Consider the following 20519-nt stretch of genomic DNA (forward strand, 5'->3'; position numbering starts at 1 on the left):
GGCATAGTTAGATTGAGATTGGGCTGTCCTGCACCCCTCCACTGTACACACTGTTGGAGGCCAACTATGGCGTCGATGATGGAGTTCAGCCCACGCTGCAGAATAGGGGCAATATCCTGCACCAAGGTCTCCATGGTGGCCACCATCCTACCAGTATTGGCCCCGGTGCATTGGCATGACGGCACTACCACCTCAGCCTGAAGGCGGACGGGCTCCTCCATTGTGCCTTGCAATCTGAGGAGTGCAGCGGACATCCCTTCCTGATGTTCCCAAGCTTGCCTTTACAGCTCCAACAACTGTGACATGACCGAGACCAGATGTTTGTCATCTGACTCGGACTCAGCAGATTTCTGGCCTCCAGCAGTCCTCTGAGTGCCGGGGACCTGGGAAGTCCCTGCTGCTGCCTGCTGTGGATCAGAAAGTGTGATGTGCTCACCAGATTGTGATCCCAAGGCTACTCTAAAGCTAGGTCCCACCAAGGTGTGTGTCTCTGGTGGAGGGTGTGGGTGAGACTGTGACTGGTCTTCAGGGAGGGTTACAGCGGATTCCTCTTCTGAGCTTCCCTCGGGGCTTGATTGGAGACCCTGGGTCATGGACTCTCTTGGCTGTTTCCCAGATGCGCCTGTGAAAGCAAGGAGAGATAATTAGTGCATGGCAGTGGCCTGTGAAACAGGACACATCACTCACAGCATGGTTGTCTGATGGATGTTGCACTGCTGGATCCTCACTTGGTAGAGCAGCACCGACCTCACCATCAGCACAGGAACGGTCCAGATCCTCGCCGGTCAGCTGGATGGCTCTGTTTTCAAAGTCCATAAGGACCTTGATTTTCAGGCATTCCTCCACCGGCCTGTGACCTCTCCCTCCTGTTGTGTGCCAGCTTGTCCTGCATGAATAGCGATGGAGAGCATGTAAGTAAGATGCCTGGCAGGCAGATGATAAGTATTCGTGGCATGTGTGAGTGGTGAGTGGTTCCATGGACGGGATGAGGACAATGAATGTGCGTGTGAGACAGTGAATGGTGATGTCCCTTGAACTGGCAGTGAGTGAGATCCCTGTGGATGTGTGATGGGTTTGTGAGTGTGAGAGTTGAGAGGGGTGAGAAGAGTGACTTATCCTGGCGGAATGGAGGAGATCATTCATCCTCTTGCGGCGCTGGGTGGCTGTCCTCTTTTGCAGGGTATTGGCGCTGATCACCACTGCCACCACCTCCACTGCTGGTTTGGTGATGTTGCTGCCCATCTTGTGGCCAGAGCGGAGTTAGGGGACATCACGGTGGGCCCCCACTGTGTCCAAAAGGCGCTTGAGGGATGCATCATTGAACCTGGGGGCTGCAGTCTTCTTGCCTATCAGGACCATGTCTTCCATGCAAAAGTCCTGCGCTGAAAGCATTGAGAGGTGTGCATGTTTTAAATATGGTGCTGGCGTGATGAAGCAACGAGGCGATGGCATGGCGGGCAAATGAGAGCCCAGCCATTTTCCAGGAATGCATAGTTAATGCGAAGGGCTTGGGATGATATGGCATGAGAAGCTGCCATTGCGGCCGGTGGGTAAAATGTCATTTTACCCACCTGCTGCCACATTTAGTGCAAATCTGGGGTGATTCTGCCCAGAGTTGAAGATGTTCCTTTCTCTCAGAGGTTCATTAGGGTTTTGAATTCTTTTCCACAGGGAGCAGTGGAGGCTGGGTCATTGCACTTACTCAAGGTTGAGTTAGACAGGTTTTTGATCTGCAGTGAAGCCGAGGGTTACAGGGGCAGGAAAGTGGAGTTAATGCCACAATCAGATCAGCCTTGATCCTATTGGATGGCGGAGCAGGCTCGAATGGCCTATTCCTGCTTCAATTTCTTATGATCTTGTGGTATTATGTATTGTTTCATGCTTTTCAAAATGTCTGTGTGGTGTTTCAATGATAGATTGAACCTGAAATTTTTACTGTGCTATAGGATGGGCCTGCGCTGTTAGCATTCAAAAGCCTATAGCTAATCTGACTGCTTTGCCTGAAGCAACAGTGTAATAAGGTTTGAGAAGCCTTATTTTGTGATATGAATCATTGACCCATAAACTTGCCCTTATACCAACGGGTAACCTTACCCCCTAGGCTGTCTTCCTTTAGGTCCACAAATGTCTCCCATTGTAATGTATCAAGGGACACTCGACACGGAGATGTTAAAAGTCCAAATAAGACAAAGACTTTATTCTACCAGTATGAATGCGGGGATATAGCTCAAGAGAGACTGTTCAATGAACAAAGTTTGCTGTACATATTCATATACTTTACAATGTGCTTGTTGCTCAGGTAGCCAGTTCGTTACATGATCACAAACAGTACTGGACAACTACAGTATCAATGCCTTGTTAGAAAACTAGACCAGTCTCCGGTTGAAATAAACGCTTCCTTTGTAAAGCTATTCACACCTATATTACAGTGACCATATATCTGTAAATGCAAATCAAGTTCCCATTCACAGCAATTATCTTTCTGTAACTCTAAATGTGTTTCTACTTTGCATACATTATCGTGGTTATGTCTCTTTGTGTAGCTAAACTACTCTGGGTCTGAGCAGAGTTTCCACTTGAATTAAATATGTTTCTAGCCCTTTGAACGCCTCGGCCTTGTGTCACCCTTAAACTATGCTCCCAGCCTGCTGTGTACCTATATACCCTTCCACATATCTGCCTAGTTATCTAATTACTTTCTGTACTTGTGTACCCCTGCACTCCCTAATTCGGCATTATCACCTTTGGATAATGGAGATTGCACCTACATGTTAGGTAACTGTGGCTGTCTTCCTTTAGGTCCACAAATGTCTCTTCCTAAAATCCCATCAAATAATCATACCATAAGATATTTCAAAGAAAGTGTCAGATACCCTATCCTGAAACTGCAAGCTCTTGGCAACTAACGATTACATACTGCAACAAATAGCACATTAGGAGCAAGAAAATTAGTTTGGGTTGGGCATTCACTACTTTAGAGGGTATTCCTGACCATCTGCATTTATCATAGAAAATCTACCACATTACCTCTTTAAAGAAACCAAGCTTAAATCCAGCCATAACACCGGCAGGGTGAGTTTCTACTTTTGGACGCAGTTGCAAAATTGGCTGATGTAAAATCTTCAATGAACCAGCACAATTGGACATCATAGTAGATTGTATTCATTCTTTGTAGCAAGGAATACTACTAGATGTAAAATTGGTAACCTGGTGTAGTTTTCTTAATACACCAAAATAAGCATTTTTAATGAGGATGTCCAGTCTTCCACCTGTGAGTGAACTGACTTAAAATCGCTGAAAATGATATAAGAAACTATACTGAACCATTTAATAGTTTCATTGGTATATACTGATTAGTTTCTTACTAATTTTAATATGAAAAATCTTTCAAACGGTGCTGACTAGAATCTGTGCACCCAAGAAAATTAGTGCTATTTGAGGAGCCGGGAGATTCTAGCAATTTTGAGTCATGTTTTGTGGGTGAGGCCTGATTCTTGAATCTTGAAAATGCCAGTACAAGTGATTCTGGCTCTAACTCACTCAGTTTAAAATTCCCTGATCTTTTGCACTAGTTCAGCTGATTCTGCCCAATTTTGCTGATATAACCAGTGAAAAACCATTGTCATATAAATGTATACTTTAGTGAAGCTCTTCAGAAATGCAGCTTATAAACCTATAAACCCAAAACAAATCATTACAGGTTTCATATAATCTTTAGGCTTACATCAGGCTCTCTAAGTTTTTGTATTTCAGCACTTGTAATCTCCTACATATGATTTAGAATCAGTAATGGATTCTTTAATTAATTACGAATGCTATGCAAATTTAATGTTCATTGATACAGTTCTGAATGATGAGTCTGCACTTGTATCTAAAATGTTCTCTTGTTCACCTGCGTTTTCTCTTCTCAGCTGCTGACTCACTAGCTGTATATTCATAGTGCTTTGTTTCAAAAAAAGTTCAAAATTGCAATATTTGCTGTTTTTTTCCTTTATATTGTAATCAGTTTTACATAGAAATTAGTCGGTTGAAACCTGCATCACACAAGATTTCCCAATAAACCTCTCCCAGGGTAAACCCGTCAAGTTATAGATCACTCCTGATCAGGCAATTGGGTATAAATAATTTAACTAGTAGCAGCTGCTTCGGTGTTTGGTATTTTAGAATTTCGTCTGATTCAAACTCTTCTAAATGTGCTTTGTTTTTAGAAATTCAAGCCAAAAAAGTTTTTTAATTGGACGATTGACGAGGTCATCCAGTGGTAAGCAAATAACATTAATGAAATATTGTTGCTGTGCTATTATGAAGCTTGTGGTTCGAAATTTTTTTTTGTATTGGAAACTCTGACAACCTAGCTGTGAGTTAAAATTCTTCCAAATTACTTGCTAAACCACCCTGATGTCTATCCTGATTCATGATTTGCCTTGTGCCATGTACCTCTTAACGTTTCTATAATAACAAAAAAAAATTCTGCAGGTGCTGCAGTACAAAAACAAAAATGCACTTAACACTGAACAGGTAGGACAGCATCTTTGGAGTGATAAAGAGAATTCATATTTTGGACTGATGATCCTTCACCAGAAATGAGGAATGTTAGGAATGAACAGGTTTAAAAAAAATTTATTTTCCTGCAATCACCATCCCACTCATGCCCACCCCCCCCAACCCCCACTTTTCCCTCTAGCTCTGTATTTGCTCACAAGCTGTTCATCTCTAAATATTTCCCAGATTTGATGAAAGGTCATTGACTTGAAATGTTAACTTTGCTCTCTCCGCAGATGCTGTCTGACCTGTTAAGTCTTTCCAGCATTTTTCTGTTTTTATTTCTACACATTTCATTAAGGGTTTTGCAAGGTTGGATGCTCTACCTTTTAGGAACTATAGCAATAGAATCTATTGGCTAATAAAGTAATTTATTTTAATCAATAAAACTTTAAATTATCAGCAAAGAGATAGGACACTCAATCCCTAATACAGGCCTGATGAAAGGAGCAGATGGGATACAGAGTTTTACATGTCTGCCTGTCACTCTGATAACCAAACACAGAAGTGAGAAGATTAAGGTTCATACAGTACCTGGGTTATTCTGGATATCATGCGATTGAAACAAACCTGATGTGAAATGAAGAAGAAATTCAGCACAGAGTAAATGAAAAGTCTTTGTTCTTGCAGCTCTGCACTGTTTTGTATATAGTACAAAAAAAAAATGACTGGTGAAGATGTATCCCAGTAAGACAGAGTGCAGATAATGTGTCTTCTGAAAACTTGTATTTCTCTGTTTTCCGCATGATCTGTAGAAAAGGCAAGAAAATTTTCTAACAGCATTGCTATATTCTCCCTTAAATATTTCTTTAACCTTAACATACCTTTCAACAGATGTTTTTTTTTTAAAACAAGGCTGCCTCTTTATTTGAAACAGAAAATGTTCTGAAAATATTATATCACAGCTCAGTTGAGTGTGTACTCACCTAAAGGTCAAGCAGAAAAGTGTTTAATTTCGGATTGAACCACAAACTACAAGATAAAACCCAATGGTATAAACATACATTGTATGAATCCCTTCCACGCAGCCCAGCGTACAACGTAGGCAAAAAAGAGCTTTGCACTTTCCCAGATTGGCGGAGTTATCAAAATTTAAAGTTTTGTGATGCTAGGAGTGGACTTAGTTCACCCAACTGTTTTTTCCCTTTTTAACTTCCCCGCCTAGAGGCAGGTCCTTGGTAATTATTCACTGAACCACGCCAAGTGCTGTGATTTTTTTACTACGGGTAGGGCAAAGAAAAGTGGTCAGATGTGTGAGGTATTGTAAGGCTTCTTGTATTGTAGCCCAGCACTACCACTCACAATGGCCAACTTGTTGGCAACTATATCAGCACCACAGTGGAAGGCAAAAGAGAACAACCACTGAAAATAGCCATGAAAATGGCTCAGGATGTCATCAACACAATTAAACACCAACAGCATTGATGGAAGCTCCTGTCAAAGGACTGGTGATGTTGCACTCGGCAAGGGAAGGGGTCAAGCCTCCCAGGTCGAATCCAGCGATTGCAGTATCAAAAGAATAGGAATGGCGGAATGTACAGACAATGAGCAGAAAGGAAATCTAGAGAACCTAAAGCGAGAAATAGAGAAATTAAACATCCTAAGATTAGTTGAAGTACGGTGGATAGGAGGAAGTGACTTCATGAGTGAAGAAGTGAGAATGATACAGTCGGGAGGAAATGATGAGGAATGGGGAGTAGCAGTAATGCTAGAAGCTGCCAAATGTGAGACAGAAGGGAAATGCGCATCAGATAGATTGATGCTACTGAAACTAAAGGGGCAAATCAGTGGATGTTACCATCATTCAGGTATATATGACCACAGGTGGACATGCAGATGAGGAAGTTGACGAAATGTATGATAGAATAGAAAAACTAATTGAACAGGGGAGTGGAAAGAGCAATGTGATTATTACAGGAGATTGGAGCAGTTTTGTTAGGGAAGGAAGAGATGACAAAGAAATATGGTCTTGGAAAAAGAAATGGGCAAGGCCATAAACTGGTAAATTTTTTGCAGGAGAACTCAACTCATGATAACAAACACATATAGTTCAGGCATCAGAAAAGAAGATGTGCATGGGAAATGTTTGGAGATAGAGAAAGATTTCAATTGCACTACATAATGGTGAGCAAAGATACAGGAATAGTGTTAAGAACTCAGAAGCTCAGCTGGAAGCTGACGCAGAATCAGATCATAGTCTTGTGAAAATGAAAACAGTATTCAGGCTGAAGAATATCCAAGGTGGAATATGCAGAAAACAATGGAACCTAGAGAAGCTGAAAGAAGTAAATGAAGAACTTGTAAATGAAGTAAATGAAGCACTAGCTAGAAAAGATAAGGATACCACCAACACGAGTGAGCAATGAAAACAGATTAAAGAATCTGTCAAAGAAGGAGGGGCAAAAACAAATGGTTTTTAAGAGGAAAAAGGATTAAGAAACCCTGGGTTATGATTGCGCTGTTGCAAAAGATGGGAGAAAGGAGAAATGGAAGAATATCAATACTGAAGAAGTTAAGTTGAAGTACAGATCCTTGAATAATGAGTTAAAAGAAACAGAAAAGGCATGAGAACAATGGTTAAAAGAGCAGTATGATATACTCAGAATTGGATTGACTAGGAAGGATATACCTTATGACCTGATGTTGAATTACTTGTTTGTTCATTCAAAATCTTGTGCTGAAACAATTTGTTTCCAGACATAGGTGGACTAGTAGATCATCCTCTTGAAACTGTTCATGATGAGAGTATGAAGAGAGGTCACACAGCACAGGGCAAGTTGCTGGAAGAGGGAGGAGGACTCACTTAATGGGAGACCATATCTATTGAACTTCAATGATGACAAATACTTGAGACGTTTTTGCTTCACTAAAGGGATTGTGAATGAAAACTACAACTGCTGCAACCACAACTACAACCTTAAAGTAGGACAAAGAGGGTATTGCCTGTAGCTGTCAAGGTAATCATGCAGCATTTGCTGCATAAAAGGTAACCTTGTTATCTACAGCACCACAATAGTGTGCTCTATAAAGTTAATTGTAGCAGATTGCCTTGCTTTTTATATCTGTGTACATGTGTGTTCATGAAAATTGCCAAATTCAGATGAGGTGCCACAAGGAAATGTGTGTGCATTCAGTGGCATCCTGCACCATGGAGAAACTTGCAATCTGTCCAAACCATCATGTTCACTCTCCCAACTTGTCTATATGGTTAGAAGAAATAAGATGAAGTTGTCTCACTGTGTACACAGTGGGAAGCATTTTCCGTGCCTGCTGGTGTTGGGTGTGTTCAGCAGCATGAGCGGACAATATGGTGAGAAGACCAAAAATCAGTTTAATGATGTCATGATACCAATTTGCAATCATCCACTCAGCCTGTTGATGGTGGGCTGCGTTTCCTGCCATTGGACATCAGGAACCTCATTGTAATACATCTGCATATCAATATAAGGCCAACCCATTGGAATCATCCCCCCACGCTGGATCATCTGCCCATGTCAGCAGGAAAACACACCGGCTTGTTTCACAACAGCATAAATAAGGTGTGCACTTGGCAGGCTGCACCTCGCTTGGGACTTCAGGGTTTGTTTGCCTATCTTGCTTTGGGCAGCACCTGCGGTCCTCAGTGCCAGACTTCACAGACAGCACCACATCACTTTTAGTGGGGCTCAGGGAAAGGTATCTACCTACCAGACCAACACAAGGGTGGGTGGCTTTCAATGGCTGCAGGGCTAGGGCTGTACTGGGGAAGCAGGGCATCCCAGGGCGTGTGGGGTTGGGGGTGGGGGGGGGGGGGGGGCGGTGGGGGCGGGGGGGGGGGGCACATGTTGATCTGCACAAGTGGCCTCAAGATGGTGATGGCTGAGAAGGCAGCCTCCAGTGGAATGAGGCCAGACGGAGATGTGAGGGTGTGTGTGTGAGTAAGTGAGTAGTGATGTCCCTTGAGCTGGCAGTGAGTGAGATGCCAGTGACTGTGTGATGGGCTTGAGTGTGTGAGTTTAGAGTGATGAGATGGTTGCCTTACCCTGGTGGCACGGATGAGATCATTCATCCTCTATCTGCATTGGATGGCCAACCTCTTCTGTGCAGCATTGGCACTGATCACCACTGCCATCGCCTAGCAAGCCAGAATGATAATGTTCCTGTCCCTCTTGCGGCCAAAGCAGGGATAGAGGACATCACAGCGGGCCTCTACGGCACCCAAAAGGCACTCGAGGGATGCATCACTAAACCTGCGGGCTGAAGTCTTCTTGCCTTTTGGGGCCATGTCTTCTTTGCGGGGTCCTGGGCTAGAAGCACTGATGTGTGTGTGCGCGGCTGTACTTCAAGTGTGGCACCTGGAGTGATGAAGCAACTAGGTGATGGCATGGTGGGCAAATGAGACCCTGACCACCATCGAAAGGGCGTGTTTCCTGGAATGCATAATTAATGTGGTGGGTTTGGGATGATACAGCGTGAGAAGCCATCATTGCGGCCAGCGGGTAAAACATCAATTTACCCACCCGTTACCGCACTTAGTGCAAATCTGGGACGCTTCCGCCCAATGTCTCAGCGACACTCCTTATGCATCAGTGTACTGCAAATTGCAAGATGTTGCTTATATCCCCAGCAGCAGCATAGAAGGAATCTGCTGGGAGTCAAGCAGAAACTGATAGGACACAGCGGAAGAAGTGCAGTAGGAGGTGGAGGAACAGGAAGGGAGCACTCCATGTTTTTATTTTATTCTCTTACAGGGTGTGGGCAATGCTTGCTAGGCTAGCATTAGTTTCTTATCCTTAATTGCCCTTGAGAAGGTGATAGCGAGCTGCTGCCTTGAACCGCTTCAGACCACAACATGATGAAATAATGAATGAGCGATACCGGAAACCACAACCACAGCTCCCCATTCAGCAACAGCATCATGTTCCTTACTTTTCCTCTAACACCGACTATCGCAACATCCTCTTTTCAACAACACAAAAGTAAAAACCATTAGAAAATGCTGATCTGTTAGAGCACAGATTGATAGACTGCTGTGAGGCTGGGAGGAATCCCCTTTGAACAGGTGTAACAGCAGTCTAAGCTTACAAGGCAGAATTCAGGTCTTTGATGGAAACTGTTAGTCCTGTAATGAAAATTGTGCTATTGGCCATCAGATCATGGTGAGTTCCATAGGTGTGCTAGTGAGATGATCACCTGTTCCATGTTGGAAAGGATGGAATCCAAGTTCTGCACAAAGCCCTGTGCCAAGGTGGTGCTGGATTCCTTCATGCTTCCTTGATATATAAATGCAGGCTTTCCATCAAGGTACACAGCCAAATGCCTGGTGCACCCATCAGCCTCCTTCTGTAGCCTGGCTCATCAAAGTCCTTATCTGAGTCATCTGCAGCAGAACTTATGTGTGATCTCACTCTCTGGCAGGCTAATACTTTGCTGTCCTTTCTTCCCCTGGCCTCGCTCCTGGGCACTTGTGCCTGCTGTCTCACCATATGCAGACTCCTCCTTTATCCTATCCTCTAAATTGTCAATAGTGTCGATGTCTGAGCTGGTGGCTGTGACTGTGAGATTGAGTGATGGTGTCTGTTCACCTTCACTTTCTTTGTCTTCCTCCGCTTACAGGGCAATTCAAATTCAGGAGGGGAGAGAAGAAAGTAAGAGGTGAGTGTGGACATAATCTGCAGCTTCTCAGTGAAAAGCGATTGAGGGATGAGGGAGAATTGGGATGAAAGAAGGAGGATTGGAAATGCAGGCATGCTCATCATCACTTGCTTCATGATGCTGGTAACCACTGCATGGGTGAGACCCCTTCCCATGATGATCAGCATTGTCTCCTCCACAGGGGTTAAGACATGCAGGTGTGCTTGCCCACGTCCAATTCTTTCTTGCTACCTGCTGTTATGTGCCAATTTTTCTGCAAGAAAGAAGGAAGTATATTGGTGAGTATCCAACAATATGCTTGGATGGTGTGACTGCCATGGTTGAATAGCTGAGTGCGTGCATGCAGTGAATTGTGAGTACAAGGTTTGCAACAGTAGTAAGTATGTGAGTGTGAGGTAAAGCATGTGAATTGAAGAGTTGAATTGATAGAGATTGTTGGTAGGTGGTTTATGGGAGTGTAGTGAATTGAACACTGGGTGCGACTAGTGGTGTGGTTGGTAGGATATGATATTCGAGGATGAACTTGTGTAATATTGAAATTCTTCCTGCACTGCATCCAGATTCTAGGAGCTACACTCCTGGCATTGACCTTTGCTGCTACTTGTTCCCACTGCCTCCTGAGCATGAGACTGAAAGACACCTCTTTCAGATTTTTACCTCTTCCACTAAGTGCACTGTAGGAAAACTTTGGTGCGTGTTCTCTCATGTTCAGCCATTCTCCAAACTTTCGCAACACTGGTTCAGTTCACAAAGAATTCCCACCACTTCTTGCCACCACAATACAACCCCTCTTTAAGACACAATGAATGGGTGTGGTTAGTTGTATATAGTGACCTCAAGCCTTTTTTCTCACCACTTCCCATATCCCCTGATCCCCTGAAACACCAAAAACCTGTCTATCCCAGCCTTAAATATAGTCAACACTGAAGCATCCACAACCGTCTGGGTTAGAGAATTCCAATTTCCACCCTATAAAATTATTCAAATGAATGATTCAGCGCTATTATAAAACAGGCGCTGGAAGCTGCTGACTCCATGACTTAAAGCTAGGTTGCCATTCTTGTGAGAGTTACTTTTAGACTTGACATACGGAACTTGGTCCATTGGCACAACTGCATTTATTCCTTCAACCTTGTTCTGGAATTCAGCATTCCTTTGCACTTGCAGCATTCTGCCATCAGTTGCTTCACATAACTGCAAGCACACTGTAACAAATAGGTTACTGGAGTCTTTGTTTGCCAAACAAATTGCTTTCCCTGTGGAAAGGAGAGAAAAACCTGAGAAGGCACAGTGTTTCTATTTTTTTCAGGCTCCTTCTTGCTGAGAGTGAGATGTAATGTTGCTCCAGTTGCTTCTACTGTAAACTGTCCTTACAGCTTCCTGATAGCTCATGTTTCCCCTTGGTCTTCCTTGGCTCCTCTTAATGTCGATGTGGCCTTCAAGCAGGTTCTGTGTATATTGTTGCACCTTATCAGATGGCCAAATAACTCCTTTGGGGCTTCTTGATGATGTCTATCAGGCCTCTTCTGGATTTTGTTCCCCCTAGGATATTCTCATTATTTACTCTCTCTTTCCAAGATATTCTAAGCATTCTTCTGTATGCCCACATTTCAAAGGTTTTGAGCCTTTTGGTCATTTGATTGCCAACAATCAAGATTTCACAGCCATAGGGAAGTATTGACCAGGCATAACATTTGAGTACTTTTGCTAGATAGCTGTATTCCTAAAAATACAAGGCCTCACTGTACAGTCAGCATGATACCTAATAACAGCCCAATGCCATATGTTCATTGTTAAAGATTCCATTTAATCAATATTTAAGTAATTTTGTATAATCACAATGGAGTAATATAGATGACAGCAAGATACTGTAAAGGAAATTTAATTTTTTTTCCCTAATATTACTGTGGGATACTGAAGCAGGCTTGTGGAGTCTGTGTGTGTGTATGTTGTGTCTGTGTGACTAATTTAATTAAACTGAAGACAGTCAGACTGCAAGGTTTAACTCATGAAAGGGATTGGGGTAAAAGCAGGCATTTGGAAATGGAAATGGATGAGCTAACATTTGCATTTATAGATAAGTTAAGAAGCTGTTTGAATTTCAAAGGGTAATTAGAAGGTGTAAGATAAATGTTTGCATCTTACAGGAGTTCATAGGTAAACAATCAGTGGGGATATCATGTTTTATTGACCCAAAGCAAAAACTAGATGGAAACATGAAAAATCTTATATTTGGAAGAATTTGAGTTTCAAAGAAAGTTTAAAACAATGGATTTAAAGAATAAAAAAGGAGGGAATATATTTAAGCAAAGATTGAAAGCTGTATGATGGGGAGCCATATGATATTATGAAGAGCATACTGTGAAATATCAGCTTCTAGCCACCCCAGAGAAGCGCTTGCTTATTCCAGAAAGAAAAGTTTTGTTAAAAACCTTGGAGTGAGATGAAGAGAGAAGCTGTGAAATATCTCCCTTATAGCAACAGTAGATACCTTGTAATATTACTAGATGTTTTATGGATTAAGAATCTATTTGGACTGTTGCCTAAAAAGTTGTTTATTTTGTGAACATAGCTAAGTAGAAATCCTTTGGGAAATGTTGTAGGATCACATTTACTCCTGTGTAACTGTAATTTTGTGTGTTTAACTTTTCTTTCCTTTTGTTAATAAATGTTTTAATTTCATATTTAGAATCTTCAAAAGTGGTAGTGGACTCTTTACTTCTGACTTCAGTGCATATACCTTAATGTAATAAAAATACAAATTGCAAATTGTTGTGATAGCTTGGCCAAGTTTCCCTTTGGGATTTAGTCAGCCCAGCAATTACCACCTGCCATATCATAAGAAAATTTGGGGGCTTGTCCAGGATTTAGAAAAAACAAATTCTTTGATTGGCTTGGAGTAGGTGAACCTTAAGGCTACGAGTGTGAGAAGAACATTGAACTCAAGAGTTGGTGTTGAGGGATTTTAAAGTAGTTAGACGGCAAAAATGGCTTTAGCAATTGCTAAGACTTCTTTGGGTGTTGAAGATGTAAACCTGATTGGTGTACAAAAAGTAACTAAGGCTCAGTTAACAGAATTTGCGGTAAGTTTCAGTTAGGGTTAACCGCAGGAGCAAGGAAATCAGACATAATTGAAGTAATAGCGCGGCATTTGAAATTGGCAAGAATACTGGAGGGACCATGTTCTCCAAAGGGTGAGTCACTTGAATTGGTTAAAATTCAGTTGTAAATAAAAATACTTGAATTAGAGGCAAAAGAAAAAGAAAGAGAACGAGCATTTCAAAGGGAGCAAGCAGAAACACAGGAGAGAGAAAGAAGAGAGGAAAGGGAATTGGAAATGGAGAAGTTAGCAATGGAGGAAAGAGAAAAGGAGATAGAAAGAGAATACCAGTTTAAAAAACTGGTCTTTAAAAAAGGAGACCTCAGATGCTGAGGAACGTTCTGATGGCGAAACAGCCACCTTCAACCCAGAACCCAATGGGGAGATGTTTAAATTTGTACAGGCCCTTCCAAACTTTTAGGAAAGGGATGTAGAAACATTCTTTATTTCATTTAAGAAGATAGCTAAGCAAATGAAATGGCCATAAGAAATCTAGACATTGCTTTTACAGACCAGGTTTTGTGGGTAGACCTCATGATATATGCATCAGTGTCAAGGATGCAGTAAAAAAGGTTATTTTGAGTGCAAATGAATTGGCTTCTGAGGCATACAAGCAGAAATTTAGGAATGTAAGGAAACATGTGAGATTCTGAAGAGCATGTACAGACTTATATTGAGTTTGAGAGGGTGGAATAAAATAATTTTGACCGTTGGATATGGGCATTAAAGGTAGAGACAATATATGCAGCTCTTAGAAATAATTATTTTGGAAGAATTTAAAGATTCACTTCCCTCAGTAGTTTGAACTCATGTGGAAGAACAGAGTGTTAAAATGGCTAGGTAGGTAGCAGAGATAGCTGATGATTATGAGCTAGTCCATGGATCAAAACCTTTTTTCTGTCACCCTTTTAAATCCAAAAAGGATAGGAAGTGGGAAGGAATGCAGGTAGTCAGGGAAGAGAAGGGGCAGTTGGGAATTCTCAGGAAACTTCTCCTCAGACCAGAAAGGAAGTCCTAAGGGTAGAAGTGACACTCGAAGACTTAAATATTTCCATTGTAATAAGGTTGGGCACACAAAGCCAATGTGCTGGAGGTTACAGGGAAAACCTATTGCAATAATTGGAACTCAGAAATGTTCTGGAAATAAGAGTGCTGTGGTCTCTGAGATCCAGAGGCAAGAAAATACAGTGGTTTCTGTACAGGTGGGGCAGGAAGAATCAGTGGTAGCTAAAGAAGTTGGAATGTATTCACAATTTACCCAATGGAGTTCTGAAGGGCAGGTTGCGGAAATGTTTAAGATTTTATACAAGAAGGGAAAATCTCTCCATGTGTACATGGAGCTCGCAACTATCAACATTTTAAGGGACCTGGGGGCTAGTCAGTCCTTAATGTTATAGGATAGTGCTATTTGTTCTCCAGAGTGGGTATTGCAGGAAAGAATATTAATAAGTGGAATTCATGGAGATAGTAAGCATATTCCATTGTGTAAGGTAAATTTAAAAAGTAGGTTGAAAACAGGCAGGTGATTGTTGAGGCATGGAAAAATTGCCCAATGCAGGGGTTCAATTTATCCTAGGCAATGATATAGCTGGGTCACAAATGTTGGTGATGCCTACTGTAGTTGAGAAGCCTGTGCAGACACAATCAACAGAGCTGTTGCAGAAAGACCATTGTTTCTAGATTGTGTAGTAACAAGATCACAAACTCACAGGTTGAAACAGGATGAGGAAGAATCTAAAAGACAGGGGAAGGATGCTGACACCCAGTTAGCTGGACCTGAATTTGAAAAGATTGTTCGGGAAGAGAAGGTTGGAGAGACTGAGGCTGAAGTGCTTAGCTCAATGAAATTAGTCGAGTTGTAGCAGAAAGATCCATCAATAAAGCAGTTATGCCAGACAGCTTATTCAGAAACAGAGGCAGAATGTATTCCAGAGTGTTATTACTTTAAAAATAATTTGTTAATGAGGAAATGGAGACTCTCTCATATTCTGGCAGATGAAAAGTGGGTGGTAGTACATCAAATCATAATGCCATCTGGATGCAAAAATGAAATATTATGAGTGGCTCATGAAATTCCAATAGCTGGACATTTAGGATTAGCAAAACTCAGACTAAAATACAAAAACATTTCAATTGGCCTAGACTGCATAAAGATGAAGTCAAATTCTGTCAAACAAGTCACACATGTCAGGCGATAGGAAAACCTCAAGCAGTGATAAAACCTGCACCTTTAATTCCGATTCCAGCATTTGAGGAACCTTTTACCCAGGTCCTGATTGATTGTGTAGGGCCCCTTCTTAATACCAGAAGTGGAAATCAGTACTTGCTGACAATCATGGATGTGTCCACAAGATTTCCAGAAGCAATACCTTTACAAAGTATTACAGCAAGGAGGAGTGTAGAGGAGTTGACCAAATTCTTTAAAGATATGGGTTATTAAAAGAAATATAGTCGGATCAAGGTTCAAATTTCATGTCACAGTTGTTTAAGGAGTAATGAACAGCATAGGAATAAAACAGTTTATGTCATCAGCTTATCACCCTGAATCACAAGGTGCTTTAGAGAAATGGTATCAAACTTTAAAAAACTAAAATGAGGGCATATAGTCAAGACTACCCACAGGATTGGGATCGAGGGATTCCATTCTTGTTATTTGCTATTAGGAATGCCCCTACCAAATCAACAGGGCTTAGTCCTTTTGAATTAGCCTATGGTCATGAAGTAAGGGGACCACTTAAGTTGATTCAGGAGAAATTCGTGGGTCAAAGTTCAGAAACTACTCTCCTGGATTATGTGACAAAATTCAGAGAAAGATTGAACAGAGCATGTGAGTTAGCTAAGGAACATTTAAAGATATCACAGCAAGTTGATGAAAACAAGTGCAGATAAGAGGGCAAAAGCCCATAGTTCTGTTGCTAGAGAAAAGGTATTAGTCTTGTTGCCAGTGTCAGGCGAACCATTAAAGACAAGGTTCAGTGGGCCTTACTGGATTGTAAAAAGACTGAGTGAATTCAATTATTTAATAAATACCCCGGATGGAAGAAAGAACCAGAGGGTGTGCCATGTAAATACTCTTAAAATGTACTTTGACAGGGAAGATAACCAGAAGGAGGTATTAGTAGTGGTAGCTAAGGAAAATGAGGTAGAAATGGAGGATTCTGAAATTGATTTTCCTCTAATTAAATTAGATAATGAAGAAGTGCTTGGAAATTTAAATGTGATACTGAGTTACCTTCCAGACAAGTGTCAAAGTGCTTTGGAAAAGCGATTACAGTCACACAAAGCTATTTGTGGGGATAAGTTGGGGAAAACAAATTTAGCTATATATGATGTGGATGTGGGAGGTTCAGTTTCAGTAAAGTAACATCCTTATAGATTGAATCCAGTAAAATTAGCTCAAGTGCAAAAATAAATTGAATTCATCATTCAGAATGACATCATAGAGTCTAGTTGCAATAACTGGAGTTCACCCATTGTGATAGTGCCAAAACTAGATGGAAGTCAAAGACTGTTTGTGGATTATCGAAAAGTGAATTCAGTGACAAAAGCAGATTCATATCCTTTTCCATGGTTGGAAGATTGTAGTGACAAAGTAGGACAATCAGAGTTTATCACAAAGATTGACTTGCTGCAAGGATATTGGCAAGTACCCTTATCGGAAAGAGTGGAGGCGATACCAGCTTTTGTAACACCAGATGGGCTATATCAGTTCAGAGTTAAGCCATTTGGTATGAAGAATGCACCAGCAACATTTCAAAGACTGACAAATAAAGTAATCGCAGGGCTGGGCAATTGTGCTGTTTATGTTGACGACTTGGTAGTTTTCAGTCAAATATGGGAGAAGCATTTACAACATCTAAAAGAACTGTTTGATCGACTGCAAGAAACTAATTTGGTAGTGAACTTGGCTAAGAGTGAATTTGCAAGGGCGCAAGTTACATATTTAGGTCACACTGTTGGACATGATCAGGTGGCCCCACGAGATGTGAAAGTAAGAGCCATCATGAATTTCCCAGTGCCTACAACAAAATGGGAAGTTTTGAGATTTTTAGGCATGAGTGGATTTATCGAAAGTTTGTACCAAATTTTAACAGTGTGGTTGCTCCATTGACTGAGCTACTAAAAAAGAACAAGAAATTTCAATGGACTCAGGAGTGTCAGAATGCATTTGACAATTTCAAAACTGTATTGACTAAGACACCAGTTTTGGCAGCACATAACTATGCCAAGCAGTTTAAGTTGGCAATTGTTGTAAGTGATCTGGGTATTGGTGCTGTTCTGTTACAAGAAGATGAAACAGGAATTGAAAAGCCAATAGGATATTTTTCACGTAAGCTGAATGTACATCAGACAAGATGCTCAGCCCTCAAAAAAAAAACTCTAGGTCTGGTGTTAGCGTTGTAGCATTTTGAGGTTTATGTTGCAAGCAATTCTTCAGAAACAATTGTTTATACAGACCACAACCCTTTAAAATTTCTGGAAGAAATTTGAAACTGGAGTGCCAGACTGTTCGGGTGGAATTTATTGCTGCAACCGTTTAATTTAGAGATTATACATGTGGCTGGATAAGAAAATTTAATTGCAGATGTGTTGTCAAGAATTTAAAGTTCAAAGGAAATTGGACATTTGAAACATAAACAATGGGCTGAAATGACCTCTGTTGATACAAGGGTTTTGTCTATATTATCATGTTAATGTACGTACCTGGTATTGTAATAGTTTTCTGTATAGAGATAAGTATAGTAAGTAATGCAAAATGGGTAGAGAAAATGAAACCATCTTTTAGAAATATGATGGTTCATTTTTCCATAAGGATGGAGGTGTAAAGGAAATTTCATTTTTTTCCGAACATTACTGTGGGATACTGAAGCAAGCTAATTGTGTGTGTGTGTGTGTGTGTGTGTGTCTGTGTGTGTGTGTGGCTAATGTAATTAAACTGAAGGCAGTCAGACTGCAAGGTTTAAACCATGAAAGGGGTTAGGGTAAAACAGGCTTATGGAAATGGAAATAGATGAGCTAACATTTGCATTTGTAGATAAGTTGAGAAGCTGTTTGAATTTCAAAGGGCAATTAGAAGGTGCCAAGGAAAATGATTGCATCTTACAGGAGTTCATAGGTAAACAAGCAGTGGGGATATCAAGTTTTATTGATCCAAAGCAAAAACAAGGTGGAGACATGAAAGATCTTATATTTGGAAGAGTTTGAATTTCAAAGAAAGTTTGAAACAATGGATTTAAAGAATAAAAGGGGAGAAAATATATTTAAGCAAAGATTGAAAGCTGTATGAGGGGCAGCCATGTGAGATCCTGAAGAGCGTACTGTGAAATATTAGCTTCTAGCCACCACAGAAGAGTGCTTGCTTGTTCCTGAAAGCAAGGTTTTGTTAAAAGCCTTGGGGTCCCATTATTGTGAGACATGAAGAGAGGAGCTGTGAAGTACCTTCCTTATAGCAACAGTGGATGCCTTTTGGTAATATTACTAGATGTTTTATGGATTAAGAATCTATTTGGACTGTTGCCTGAAAAGGGTATTTATTTTAGGAGTATAGTTAAGTAGAAATCTCTTGGGAAATGCTGTAAGACCATATTTACCCCTGTGTAACTGTAATCATGTGTGTTTAAGTTGTCTTTTCTTTTGTTAATAAATGTTTTAATTTAGTATTTAAAGTCTCCAAAAGTGGTAGTGGGCTCTTTACTTCTGACTTCAGTACACATAACTTCTCGTAATAAAAATACAAATTGCAAATCATTGTGACAGCTTGGCCAAGTTTCCGTTTGGGATTTGGTCAGTCCGGTAATTACCACCTGCTATATCATAACAAAACCATGATGGTTGCCTTGATGCTTTCATCCTATGACAGTCCGAGGCTTGAAGAAACAGGCATGCTGAATATTGCTAATTACACATGATTTTGTGTTAAAAGCTGTTAATTGTGTACATCATTCAGTCACAGAACACTTTTCTTTTTGTTTCCACATTTGGTTAAAGCAAAAGAAAATCTATGCAGTTAAGATTCATCATCAAGACATTCCTGGAAGCTAAACTTATTCCGACACAAGTCAATGAGAAGCTTGTTAGCATTTGGAGCTGTCTCTGGGTGCCAAATAAAAAATCCAGTATTGTTTTCCATAAAAATACCCAAAATGATTATACCTATGCAGTGCTACCAGTTACTTTTTACTATGATTCTCTTAAATAAAGTAATCTTGTTTACATAATCATTAATATTGGTGTTTAATTTGATAATTCCACTCATTTGGAGCTGTTATTGCTTGTGGATATTAATATTCGTGCTGGCAATAACACTTTAAAGCATGCACATGTCAAATGTTATGGATCTAAACATGAACTCACTTAACCTGTCTTCATTTAAGGTCTTCTGAAAATCCCTATCTAATGTCAGTTTTATCCAGCAATATGTTAAGGAGCTTTCCAGTCAGAATTGTTCAATTTTCCCATTCAGTGTTCTGCTTACAAAGTAAGTGTCTCTGTATTTTAATATTTATTTATAAAGATTTTCATTTTCTTTTCTGATTTCCACTGCAATGATTTCCTGTGGTGAGTGAAGTGGTACCAATGGGATTCGTGATATGTTCACAATCTAATAAATCAGTGCTTTCACTGAGCATCTGGCCTTTTGGAGAGAAAACTGAAACAAAAGTGTTTTCTTTCTCTCTGTATGGATTGGGCTAAGCTACTACCCTGCATGGAATTAAATGACAGTGGAACTGGGCTGCCTGTATTGGACCGAGAAGAAACTGGTGTGGGAATAGAAAGACAATGGTTGCTGATGCAATTTATCTACCTTTCAAGAAGACAGACTGCAGTCTAGAGAGAAACTTGCAGGATCACACAATATTGTCAGAAGTATATCTCTCTCCTGAACAGGGACTGGGAATGTACTCTTAATGTGAGGAAATAAGAATGAATCATTACTGGGGTGACTGGGAAAAGCCATGCCTTGAGGAAGGAATACAACCTGGCAGGGACCAGAAAATAATTTATATTTTCTATACACACAGTCTGACTATGTTTGGAAAAGGACTAACATATCTTATATTGTTTGGTTTTAGGATCTTGTTTGACTGCAAAATTAATTAGAGTTGTAACAATTTTTAAATATTTGTTCATGGGTGTGGGCATTTCTGGCAAAGCCAGCATTTATTGCCCATCCCAAATTGCCCTTGAGAAGTTGGTAGTGAGCTGTCTTCATGAACCATGTGGTGTAGGTGCAGCCACAGTG

The 20519-nt window shown here is 40.7% G+C and overlaps 1 protein-coding gene across 1 annotated transcript in view; it reads left to right on the forward strand.

The window, feature by feature from the left end:
• LOC144682050 (uncharacterized) overlaps nt 1-20519 on the forward strand; it is a 620845-nt gene that overhangs the window by 171206 nt on the left and 429120 nt on the right. Inside the window, exon 2 of the mRNA XM_078544320.1 lies at nt 4209-4261. The gene's annotated coding sequence lies outside the window, so the exon portion shown is untranslated. The remainder of the gene's footprint in view (nt 1-4208; nt 4262-20519) is intronic.

This window comes from Cetorhinus maximus, chromosome 6 (assembly GCF_964194155.1).
Source record: "Cetorhinus maximus chromosome 6, sCetMax3.hap1.1, whole genome shotgun sequence".
NCBI classification, from domain to species: Eukaryota; Metazoa; Chordata; class Chondrichthyes; order Lamniformes; family Cetorhinidae; genus Cetorhinus; species Cetorhinus maximus.